The sequence below is a fragment of the Amaranthus tricolor genome, chromosome 16, assembly GCF_026212465.1.
Source record: "Amaranthus tricolor cultivar Red isolate AtriRed21 chromosome 16, ASM2621246v1, whole genome shotgun sequence".
Lineage (NCBI taxonomy): Eukaryota > Viridiplantae > Streptophyta > Magnoliopsida > Caryophyllales > Amaranthaceae > Amaranthus > Amaranthus tricolor.
In genome coordinates this window covers 14,945,578-14,958,089 of record NC_080062.1, presented here as the reverse complement: position 1 = coordinate 14,958,089, position 12,512 = coordinate 14,945,578, and positions in this window count along the sequence as shown.

Genomic DNA, 12,512 nt, shown 5'->3' with positions numbered 1-12,512 from the left:
GAACAAGGATCAATGATCATTGAAGAATGAACGACGAAGAATGAACAAGGTTCAATGATTATTGAAGAATGAACGATAAAGAATGAACAAGGATCAATTATCAATGAACAATGAACGATGAAGAATGAACAAGGATCAACGATCATTGAAGAATGAACGATGAAGAATGAACAAGGATTAATGATCAATGAACAATGAACGATGAAGAATGAACAAGGATCAATGATCATTGAAGAATGAACGATGAAGAATGAACAAGGATCAATGATCATTGAAGAATGAACGATGAAGAATGAACAAGGATCAATGAGCATTGTAGAATGAAAGATGAAGAACGAACAAGGAGCAATGATCATTGTAGAATGAATGATGAAGAAAGAACAAGGATCAATGATCATTGAAGAATGAACGATGAAGAATGAACAAGGAGCAATGATCATTGTAGAATGAATGATGAAGAATGAACAAGGATCAATGATCAATAATGAATGAACGATGAAGAATGAACAAGGATCAATGAGCATTGTAGAATGAATGATGAAGAATGAACAAGGAGCAATGATCATTGTAGAATGAACGATGAAGAATGAACAAGGATCAATGATCATTGAAGAATGAACGATGAAGAATGAATAAGGATCAATGATCATGGAAGAATGAACGATGAAGAAAGAAGAAGGATCAATGATCAATAAAGAATGAACGATGAAGAATAAACAAGGATCAATGACATTGTAGAATGAATGATGAAGAATGAACAAGGAGCAATGATCAATAATGAATGAATGATGAAGAATGAACAAGGATCAATGATCATTGAAGAATGAACGATGAAGTATGAACAAGGATCAATGATCATTGAAGAATGAACGACGAAGAATGAACAAGGTTCAATGATTATTGAAGAATGAACGATAAAGAATGAACATGGATCAATGAGCATTGTAGAATGAACGATGAAGAATGAACAAGGAGCAATGATCATTGTAGAATGAACGATGAAGAATGAACGATGAAGAATGAATAAGGATCAATGATCATGGAAGAATGAACGATGAAGAAAGAACAAGGATCAATGATCAATAAAGAATGAACGATGAAGAATAAACAAGGATCAATGACATTGTAGAATGAATGATGAAGAATGAACAAGGAGCAATGATCAATAATGAATGAATGAAGAAGAATAAACAAGGATCAATGATCATTGAAGAATGAACGATGAAGTATGAACAAGGATCAATGATCATTGAAGAATGAACGACGAAGAATGAACAAGGTTCAATGATTATTGAAGAATGAACGATAAAGAATGAACATGGATCAATGAGCATTGTAGAATGAACGATGAAGAATGAACAAGGAGCAATGATCATTGTAGAATGAACGATGAAGAATGAACAAGGATCAATGATCATTGAAGAATGAACGATGAAGAATGAATAAGGATCAATGATCAATGAACAATGAACGATGAAGAATAAACAAGGATCAATGAGCATTGTAGAATGAACGATGAAGAATGAACAAGGATCATTGAGCATTGTAGAACGAACGATGAAGAATGAACAAGGATCAATGATCATTGAAGAATGAACGATGAAGAATGAACAAGGATCAATGAGCATTGTAGAATGAACGATGAAAAGTGAATAAGAATCAATGATCAATAATGAATGAACGATGAAGAATGAACATGGATCAATGAGCATTATAGAATGAACGATGAAGAATGAACAAGGAGCAATGATCATTGAAGAATGAACGATGAAGAATGAATAAGGATCAATGATCATGGAAGAAAGAACGATGAAGAAAGAACAAGGATCAATGATCAATAAAGAATAAACGATGAAGAATAAACAAGGATCAATGACATTGTAGAATGAATGATGAAGAATGAACAAGGAGCAATGATCAACAATGAATGAATGATGAAGAATGAACAAGGATCAATGATCATTGAAGAACGAACGATGAAGTATGAACGAGGATCAATGATCAATGCAGAATGAACGACGAAGAATGAACAAGGTTCAATGATTATTGAAGAATGAACGATAAAGAATGAACAAGGATCAATTATCAATGAACAATGAACGATGAAGAATGAACAAGGATCAACGATCATTGAAGAATGAACGATGAAGAATGAACAAGGATCAATGATCAATGAACAATGAACGATGAAGAATGAACAAGGATCAATGATCATTGAAGAATGAACGACGAAGAATGAACAAGGTTCAATGATTATTGAAGAATGAACGATAAAGAATGAACAAGGATCAATTATCAATGAACAATGAACGATGAAGAATGAACAAGGATCAACGATCATTGAAGAATGAACGATGAAGAATGAACAAGGATTAATGATCAATGAACAATGAACGATGAAGAATGAACAAGGATCAATGATCATTGAAGAATGAACGATGAAGAATGAACAAGCATCAATGATCATTGAAGAATGAACGATGAAGAATGAACAAGGAGCAATGATCATTGTAGAATGAATGATGAAGAATGAACAAGGATCAATGATCAATAATGAATGAACGATGAAGAATGAACAAGGATCAATGAGCATTGTAGAATGAATGATGAAGAATGAACAAGGAGCAATGATCATTGTAGAATGAATGATGAAGAAAGAACAAGGATCAATGATCATTGAAGAATGAACGATGAAGAATGAACAAGGAGCAATGATCATTGTAGAATGAATGATGAAGAATGAACAAGGATCAATGATCAATAATGAATGAACGATGAAGAATGAACAAGGATCAATGAGCATTGTAGAATGAATGATGAAGAATGAACAAGGAGCAATGATCATTGTAGAATGAACGATGAAGAAAGAACAAGGATCAATGATCATTGAAGAATGAACGATGAAGAATGAATAAGGATCAATGATCATGGAAGAATGAACGATGAAGAAAGAACAAGGATCAATGATCAATAAACAATGAACGATGAAGAATAAACAAGGATCAATGACATTGTAGAATGAATGATGAAGAATGAACAAGGAGCAATGATCAATAATGAATGAATGATGAAGAATGAACAAGGATCAATGATCATTGAAGAATGAACGATGAAGTATGAACAAGGATCAATGATCATTGAAGAATGAACGACGAAGAATGAACAAGGTTCAATGATTATTGAAGAATGAACGATAAAGAATGAACATGGATCAATGAGCATTGTAGAATGAACGATGAAGAATGAACAAGGAGCAATGATCATTGTAGAATGAACGATGAAGAATGAACAAGGATCAATGATCATTGAAGAATGAACGATGAAGAATGAATAAGGATCAATGATCAGGGAAGAATGAACGATGAAGAAAGAACAAGGATCAATGATCAATAAAGTATGAACGATGAAGAATAAACAAGGATCAATGACATTGTAGAATGAATGATGAAGAACGAACAAGGAGCAATGATCAATAATTAATGAATGATGAAGAATGAACAAGGATCAATGATCATTGAAGAATGAATGATCAAGTATGAACAAGGATCAATGATCATTGAAGAATGAACGACGAAGAATGAACAAGGTTCAATGATTTTTGAAGAATGAACGATAAAGAATGAACAAGGATCAATTATCAATGAACAATGAACGATGAAGAATGAACAAGGATCAACGATCATTGTAGAATGAACGATGAAGAATGAACAAGGATCAATGATCAATGAACAATGAACGATGAAGAATGAACAAGGATCAATGATCATTGAAGAATAAACGATGAAGAATGAACAAGGATCAATGAGCATTGTAGAATGAAAGATGAAGAACGAACAAGGAGCAATGATCATTGTAGAATGAACGATGAAGAATGAACAAGGATCAATGATCAATAAATAATGAACAATGAAGAATGAACAAGGATCAATGATCATTGAAGAATGAACGACGAAGAATGAACAAGGTTCAATGATCATTGAAGAATGAACGATAAAGAATGAACAAGGATCAATTATCAATGAACAATGAACGATGAAGAATGAACAAGGATCAATGATCAATGAACAATGAACGATGAAGAATGAACAAGGATCAATGAGCATTGTAGAATGAACGATGAAGAAGAATAAGGAGCAATGATCATTGTAGAATGAACGATGAAGAATGAACAAGGATCAATGATCAATAATGAATGAACAATGAAGAATGAACAAGGATCAATGAGCATTGTAGAATGAATGATGAAGAATGAACAAGGAGCAATGATCAATAATGAATGAATCATTGAAGAATGAACGATAAAGAATGAACAAGGATCAATTATCAATGAACAATGAACGATGAAGAATGAACAAGGATCAATGAGCATTGTATAATGAACGATGAAGAATGAACAAGGATCAATGATCAATAATGAATGAACGATGAAAAATGAACAAGGATCATTGCGCATTGTAGAATGAACGATGTAGAATGAACAAGGATCAATGATTATTGAAGAATGAACGATGAAGAATGAACAAGGATCAATGATCATTGAAGAATGAACGACGAAGAATGAACATGGATCAATGAGCATTGTAGAATGAACGATGAAGAATGAACAAGGAGCAATGATCATTGTAGAATGAACGATGAAGAATGAACAAGGATCAATGATCATTGAAGAATGAACGATGAAGAATGAAAAAGGATCAATGATCATGGAAGAATGAACGATGAAGAAAGAACAAGGATCAATGATCAATAAAGAATGAACGATGAAGAATAAACAAGGATCAATGAAATTGTAGAATGAATGATGAAGAATGAACAAGGAGCAATGATCAATAATGAATGAATGATGAAGAATGAACAAGGATCAATGACCATTGAAGAACGAACGATGAAGTATGAACAAGGATCAATGATCATTGAAGAATGAACGACGAAGAATGAACAAGGTTCAATGATTATTGAAGAATTAACGATAAAGAATGAACAAGGATCAATTATCAATGAACAATGAACGATGAAGAATGAACAAGGATCAACGATCATTGAAGAATGAACGATGAAGAATGAACAAGGATCAATGATCAATGAACAATGAACGATGAAGAATGAACAAGGATCAATGATCATGGAAGAATGAACGACGAAGAATGAACAAGGTTCAATGATTATTGAAGAATGAACGATAAAGAATGAACAAGGATCAATTATCAATGAACAATGAACAATGAAGAATGAACAAGGATCAACGATCATTGAAGAATGAACGATGAAGAATGAACAAGGATCAATGATCAATGAACAATGAACGATGAAGAATGAACAAGGATCAATGATCATTGAAGAATGAACGATGAAGAATGAACAAGGATCAATGATCATTGAAGAATGAACGATGAAGAATGAACAAGGATCAATGAGCATTGTAGAATGAAAGATGAAGAACGAACAAGGAGCAATGATCATTGTAGAATGAATGATGAAGAAAGAACAAGGATCAATGATCATTGAAGAATGAACGATGCAGAATGAACAAGGAGCAATGATCATTGTAGAATGAATGATGAAGAATGAACAAGGATCAATGATCAATAATGAATGAACGATGAAGAATGAACAAGGATCAATGAGCATTTAGAATGAATGATGAAGAATGAACAAGGAGCAATGATCATTGTAGAATGAACGATGAAGAATGAACAAGGATCAATGATCATTGAAGAATGAACGATGAAGAATGAATAAGGATCAATGATCATGGAAGAATGAACGATGAACAAAGAACAAGGATCAATGATCAATAAAGAATGAACGATGAAGAATAAACAAGGATCAATGACATTGTAGAATGAATGATGAAGAATGAACAAGGAGCAATGATCAATAATGAATGAATGATGAAGAATGAACAAGGATCAATGATCAATAATGAATGAACGATGAAGAATGAACAAGGATCAATGAGCATTGTAGAATGAATGATGAAGAATGAACAAGGAGCAATGATCATTGTAGAATGAACGATGAAGAATGAACAAGGATCAATGATCATTGAAGAATGAACGATGAAGAATGAATAAGGATCAATGATCATGGAAGAATGAACGATGAAGAAAGAACAAGGATCAATGATCAATAAACAATGAACGATGAAGAATAAACAAGGATCAATGACATTGTAGAATGAATGATGAAGAATGAACAAGGAGCAATGATCAATAATGAATGAATGATGAAGAATGAACAAGGATCAATGATCATTGAAGAATGAACGATGAAGTATGAACAAGGATCAATGATCATTGAAGAATGAACGACGAACAATGAACAAGGTTCAATGATTATTGAAGAATGAACGATAAAGAATGAACATGGATCAATGAGCATTGTAGAATGAACGATGAAGAATGAACAAGGAGCAATGATCATTGTAGAATGAACGATGAAGAATGAACAAGGATCAATGATCATTGAAGAATGAACGATGAAGAATGAATAAGGATCAATGATCAGGGAAGAATGAACGATGAAGAAAGAACAAGGATCAATGATCAATAAAGTATGAACGATGAAGAATAAACAAGGATCAATGACATTGTAGAATGAATGATGAAGAATGAACAAGGAGCAATGATCAATAATTAATGAATGATGAAGAATGAACAAGGATCAATGATCATTGAAGAATGAACGATTAAGTATGAACAAGGATCAATGATCATTGAAGAATGAACGACGAAGAATGAACAAGGTTCAATGATTTTTGAAGAATGAACGATAAAGAATGAACAAGGATCAATTATCAATGAACAATGAACGATGAAGAATGAACAAGGATCAACGATCATTGAAGAATGAACGATGAAGAATGAACAAGGATCAATGATCAATGAACAATGAACGATGAAGAATGAACAAGGATCAATGATCATTCAAGAATAAACGATGAAGAATGAACAAGGATCAATGAGCATTGTAGAATGAAAGATGAAGAACGAACAAGGAGCAATGATCATTGTAGAATGAACGATGAAGAATGAACAAGGATCAATGATCAATAAATAATGAACAATGAAGAATGAACAAGGATCAATGATCATTGAAGAATGAACGACGAAGAATGAACAAGGTTCAATGATCATTGAAGAATGAACGATAAAGAATGAACAATGATCAATTATCAATGAACCATGAACGATGAAGAATGAACAAGGATCAATGATCAATGAACAATGAACGATGAAGAATGAACAAGGATCAATGAGCATTGTAGAATGAACGATGAAGAAGAACAAGGAGCAATGATCATTGTAGAATGAACGATGAAGAATGAACAAGGATCAATGATCAATAATGAATGAACAATGAAGAATGAACAAGGATCAATGAGCATTGTAGAATGAATGATGAAGAATGAACAAGGAGCAATGATCAATAATGAATGAATCATTGAAGAATGAACGATAAAGAATGAACAAGGATCAATTATCAATGAACAATGAACGATGAAGAATGAACAAGGATCAATGAGCATTGTATAATGAACGATGAAGAATGAACAAGGATCAATGATCAATAATGAATGAACGATGAAAAATGAACAAGGATCATTGAGCATTGTAGAATGAACGATGTAGAATGAACAAGGATCAATGATTATTGAAGAATGAACGATGAAGAATGAACAAGGATCAATGATCATTGAAGAATGAACGACGAAGAATGAACAAGGTTCAATGATCATTGAAGAATGAACGATTAAGAATGAACAAGGATCAATTATCAATGAACAATGAACGATGAAGAATGAACAAGGATCAATGAGCATTGTAGAATGAACGATGAAGAATGAACAAGGATCATTGAGCATTGTAGAACGAACGATGAAGAATGAACAAGGATCAATGATCATTGAAAAATGAACGATGAAGAATGAACAAGGATCAATGAGCATTGTAGAATGAACGATGAAAAATGAATAAGAATCAATGATCAATAATGAATGAACGATGAAGAATGAACATGGATCAATGAGCATTGTAGAATGAACGATGAAGAATGAACAAGGAGCAATGATCATTGTAGAATGAACGATGAAGAATGAACAAGGATCAATGATCATTGAAGAATGAACGATGAAGAATGAAAAAGGATCAATGATCATGGAAGAATGAACGATGAAGAAAGAACAAGGATCAATGATCAATAAAGAATGAACGATGAAGAATAAACAAGGATCAATGAAATTGTAGAATGAATGATGAAGAATGAACAAGGAGCAATGATCAATAATGAATGAATGATGAAGAATGAACAAGGATCAATGACCATTGAAGAACGAACGATGAAGTATGAACAAGGATCAATGATCATTGAAGAATGAACGACGAAGAATGAACAAGGTTCAATGATTATTGAAGAATTAACGATAAAGAATGAACAAGGATCAATTATCAATGAACAATGAACGATGAAGAATGAACAAGGATCAACGATCATTGAAGAATGAACGATGAAGAATGAACAAGGATCAATGATCAATGAACAATGAACGATGAAGAATGAACAAGGATCAATGATCATGGAAGAATGAACGACGAAGAATGAACAAGGTTCAATGATTATTGAAGAATGAACGATAAAGAATGTACAAGGATCAATTATCAATGAACAATGAACAATGAAGAATGAACAAGGATCAACGATCATTGAAGAATGAACGATGAAGAATGAACAAGGATCAATGATCAATGAACAATGAACGATGAAGAATGAAAAAGGATCAATGATCATTGAAGAATGAACGATGAAGAATGAACAAGGATCAATGATCATTGAAGAATGAACGATGAAGAATGAACAAGGATCAATGAGCATTGTAGAATGAAAGATGAAGAACGAACAAGGAGCAATGATCATTGTAGAATGAATGATGAAGAAAGAACAAGGATCAATGATCATTGAAGAATGAACGATGCAGAATGAACAAGGAGCAATGATCATTGTAGAATGAATGATGAAGAATGAACAAGGATCAATGATCAATAATGAATGAACCATGAAGAATGAACAAGGATCAATGAGCATTGTAGAATGAATGATGAAGAATGAACAAGGAGCAATGATCATTGTAGAATGAACGATGAAGAATGAACAAGGATCAATGATCATTGAAGAATGAACGATGAAGAATGAATAAGGATCAATGATCATGGAAGAATGAACGATGAACAAAGAACAAGGATCAATGATCAATAAAGAATGAACGATAAAGAATAAACAAGGATCAATGACATTGTAGAATGAATGATGAAGAATGAACAAGGAGCAATGATCAATAATGAATGAATGATGAAGAATGAACAAGGATCAATGATCATTGAAGAATGAACGATGAAGTATGAACAAGGATCAATGATCATTGAAGAATGAACGACGAAGAATGAACAAGGTTCAATGATTATTGAAGAATGAACGATAAAGAATGAACATGGATCAATGAGCATTGTAGAATGAACGATGAAGAATGAACAAGGAGCAATGATCATTGTAGAATGAACGATGAAGAATGAACAAGGATCAATGATCATTGAAGAATGAACGATGAAGAATGAATAAGGATCAATGATCATGGAAGAATGAACGATGATGAAAGAACAAGGATCAATGATCAATAAAGAATGAACGATGAAGAATAAACAAGGATCAATGACATTGTAGAATGAAAGATGAAGAATGAACAATGAGCAATGATCAATAATGAATGAATGATGAAGAATGAACAAGGATCAATGATCATTGAAGAATGAACGATGAAGTATGAACAAGGATCAATGATCATTGAAGAATGAACGACGAAGAATGAACAAGGTTCAATGATTATTGAAGAATGAACGATAAAGAATGAACAAGGATCAATTATCAATGAACAATGAACGATGAAGAATGAACAAGGATCAACGATCAATGAAGAATGAACGATGAAGAATGAACAAGGATCAATGATCAATGAACAATGAACGATGAAGAATGAACAAGGATCAATGAGCATTGTAGAATGAACGATGAAGAATGAACAAGGATCATTGAGCATTGTAGAACGAACGATGAAGAATGAACAAGGATCAATGATCATTGAAGAATGAACGATGAAGAATGAACAAGGATCAATGAGCATTGTAGAATGAACGATGAAAAGTGAATAAGAATCAATGATAAATAATGAATGAACGATGAAGAATGAACATGGATCAATGAGCATTGTGGAATGAACGATGAAGAATGAACAAGGAGCAATGATCATTGTAGAATGAACGATGAAGAATGAACAAGGATCAATGATCATTGAAGAATGAACGATGAAGAATGAATAAGGATCAATGATCATGGAAGAATGAACGATGAAGAAAGAACAAGGATCAATGATCAATAAAGAATGAACGATGAAGAATAAACAAGGATCAATGACATTGTAGAATGAATGATGAAGAATGAACAAGGAGCAATGATCAATAATGAATGAATGATGAAGAATGAACAAGGATCAATGATCATTGAAGAACGAACGATGAAGTATGAACAAGGATCAATGATCATTGAAGAATGAACGACGAAGAATGAACAAGGTTCAATGAAGAATGAACGATAAAGAATGAACAAGGATCAATTATCAATGAACAATGAACGATGAAGAATGAACAAGGATCAATGATCATTGAAGAATGAACGACGAAGAATGAACAAGGTTCAATGATTATTGAAGAATGAACGATAAAGAATGAACAAGGATCAATTATCAATGAACAATGAACGATGAAGAATGAACAAGGATCAACGATCATTGAAGAATGAACGATGAAGAATGAACAAGGATTAATGATCAATGAACAATGAACGATGAAGAATGAACAAGGATCAATGATCATTGAAGAATGAACGATGAAGAATGAACAAGGATCAATGATCATTGAAGAATGAACGATGAAGAATGAACAAGGATCAATGAGCATTGTAGAATGAAAGATGAAGAACGAACAAGGAGCAATGATCATTGTAGAATGAATGATGAAGAAAGAACAAGGATCAATGATCATTGAAGAATGAACGATGAAGAATGAACAAGGAGCAATGATCATTGTAGAATGAATGATGAAGAATGAACAAGGATCAATGATCAATAATGAATGAACGATGAAGAATGAACAAGGATCAATGAGCATTGTAGAATGAATGATGAAGAATGAACAAGGAGCAATGATCATTGTAGAATGAACGATGAAGAATGAACAAGGATCAATGATCATTGAAGAATGAACGATGAAGAATGAATAAGGATCAATGATCATGGAAGAATGAACGATGAAGAAAGAAGAAGGATCAATGATCAATAAAGAATGAACGATGAAGAATAAACAAGGATCAATGACATTGTAGAATGAATGATGAAGAATGAACAAGGAGCAATGATCAATAATGAATGAATGATGAAGAATGAACAAGGATCAATGATCATTGAAGAATGAACGATGAAGTATGAACAAGGATCAATGATCATTGAAGAATGAACGACGAAGAATGAACAAGGTTCAATGATTATTGAAGAATGAACGATAAAGAATGAACATGGATCAATGAGCATTGTAGAATGAACGATGAAGAATGAACAAGGAGCAATGATCATTGTAGAATGAACGATGAAGAATGAACGATGAAGAATGAATAAGGATCAATGATCATGGAAGAATGAACGATGAAGAAAGAACAAGGATCAATGATCAATAAAGAATGAACGATGAAGAATAAACAAGGATCAATGACATTGTAGAATGAATGATGAAGAATGAACAAGGAGCAATGATCAATAATGAATGAATGAAGAAGAATAAACAAGGATCAATGATCATTGAAGAATGAACGATGAAGTATGAACAAGGATCAATGATCATTGAAGAATGAACGACGAAGAATGAACAAGGTTCAATGATTATTGAAGAATGAACGATAAAGAATGAACATGGATCAATGAGCATTGTAGAATGAACGATGAAGAATGAACAAGGAGCAATGATCATTGTAGAATGAACGATGAAGAATGAACAAGGATCAATGATCATTGAAGAATGAACGATGAAGAATGAATAAGGATCAATGATCAATGAACAATGAACGATGAAGAATGAACAAGGATCAATGAGCATTGTAGAATGAACGATGAAGAATGAACAAGGATCATTGAGCATTGTAGAACGAACGATGAAGAATGAACAAGGATCAATGATCATTGAAGAATGAACGATGAAGAATGAACAAGGATCAATGAGCATTGTAGAATGAACGATGAAAAGTGAATAAGAATCAATGATCAATAATGAATGAACGATGAAGAATGAACATGGATCAATGAGCATTGTAGAATGAACGATGAAGAATGAACAAGGAGCAATGATCATTGAAGAATGAACGATGAAGAATGAATAAGGATCAATGATCATGGAAGAAAGAACGATGAAGAAAGAACA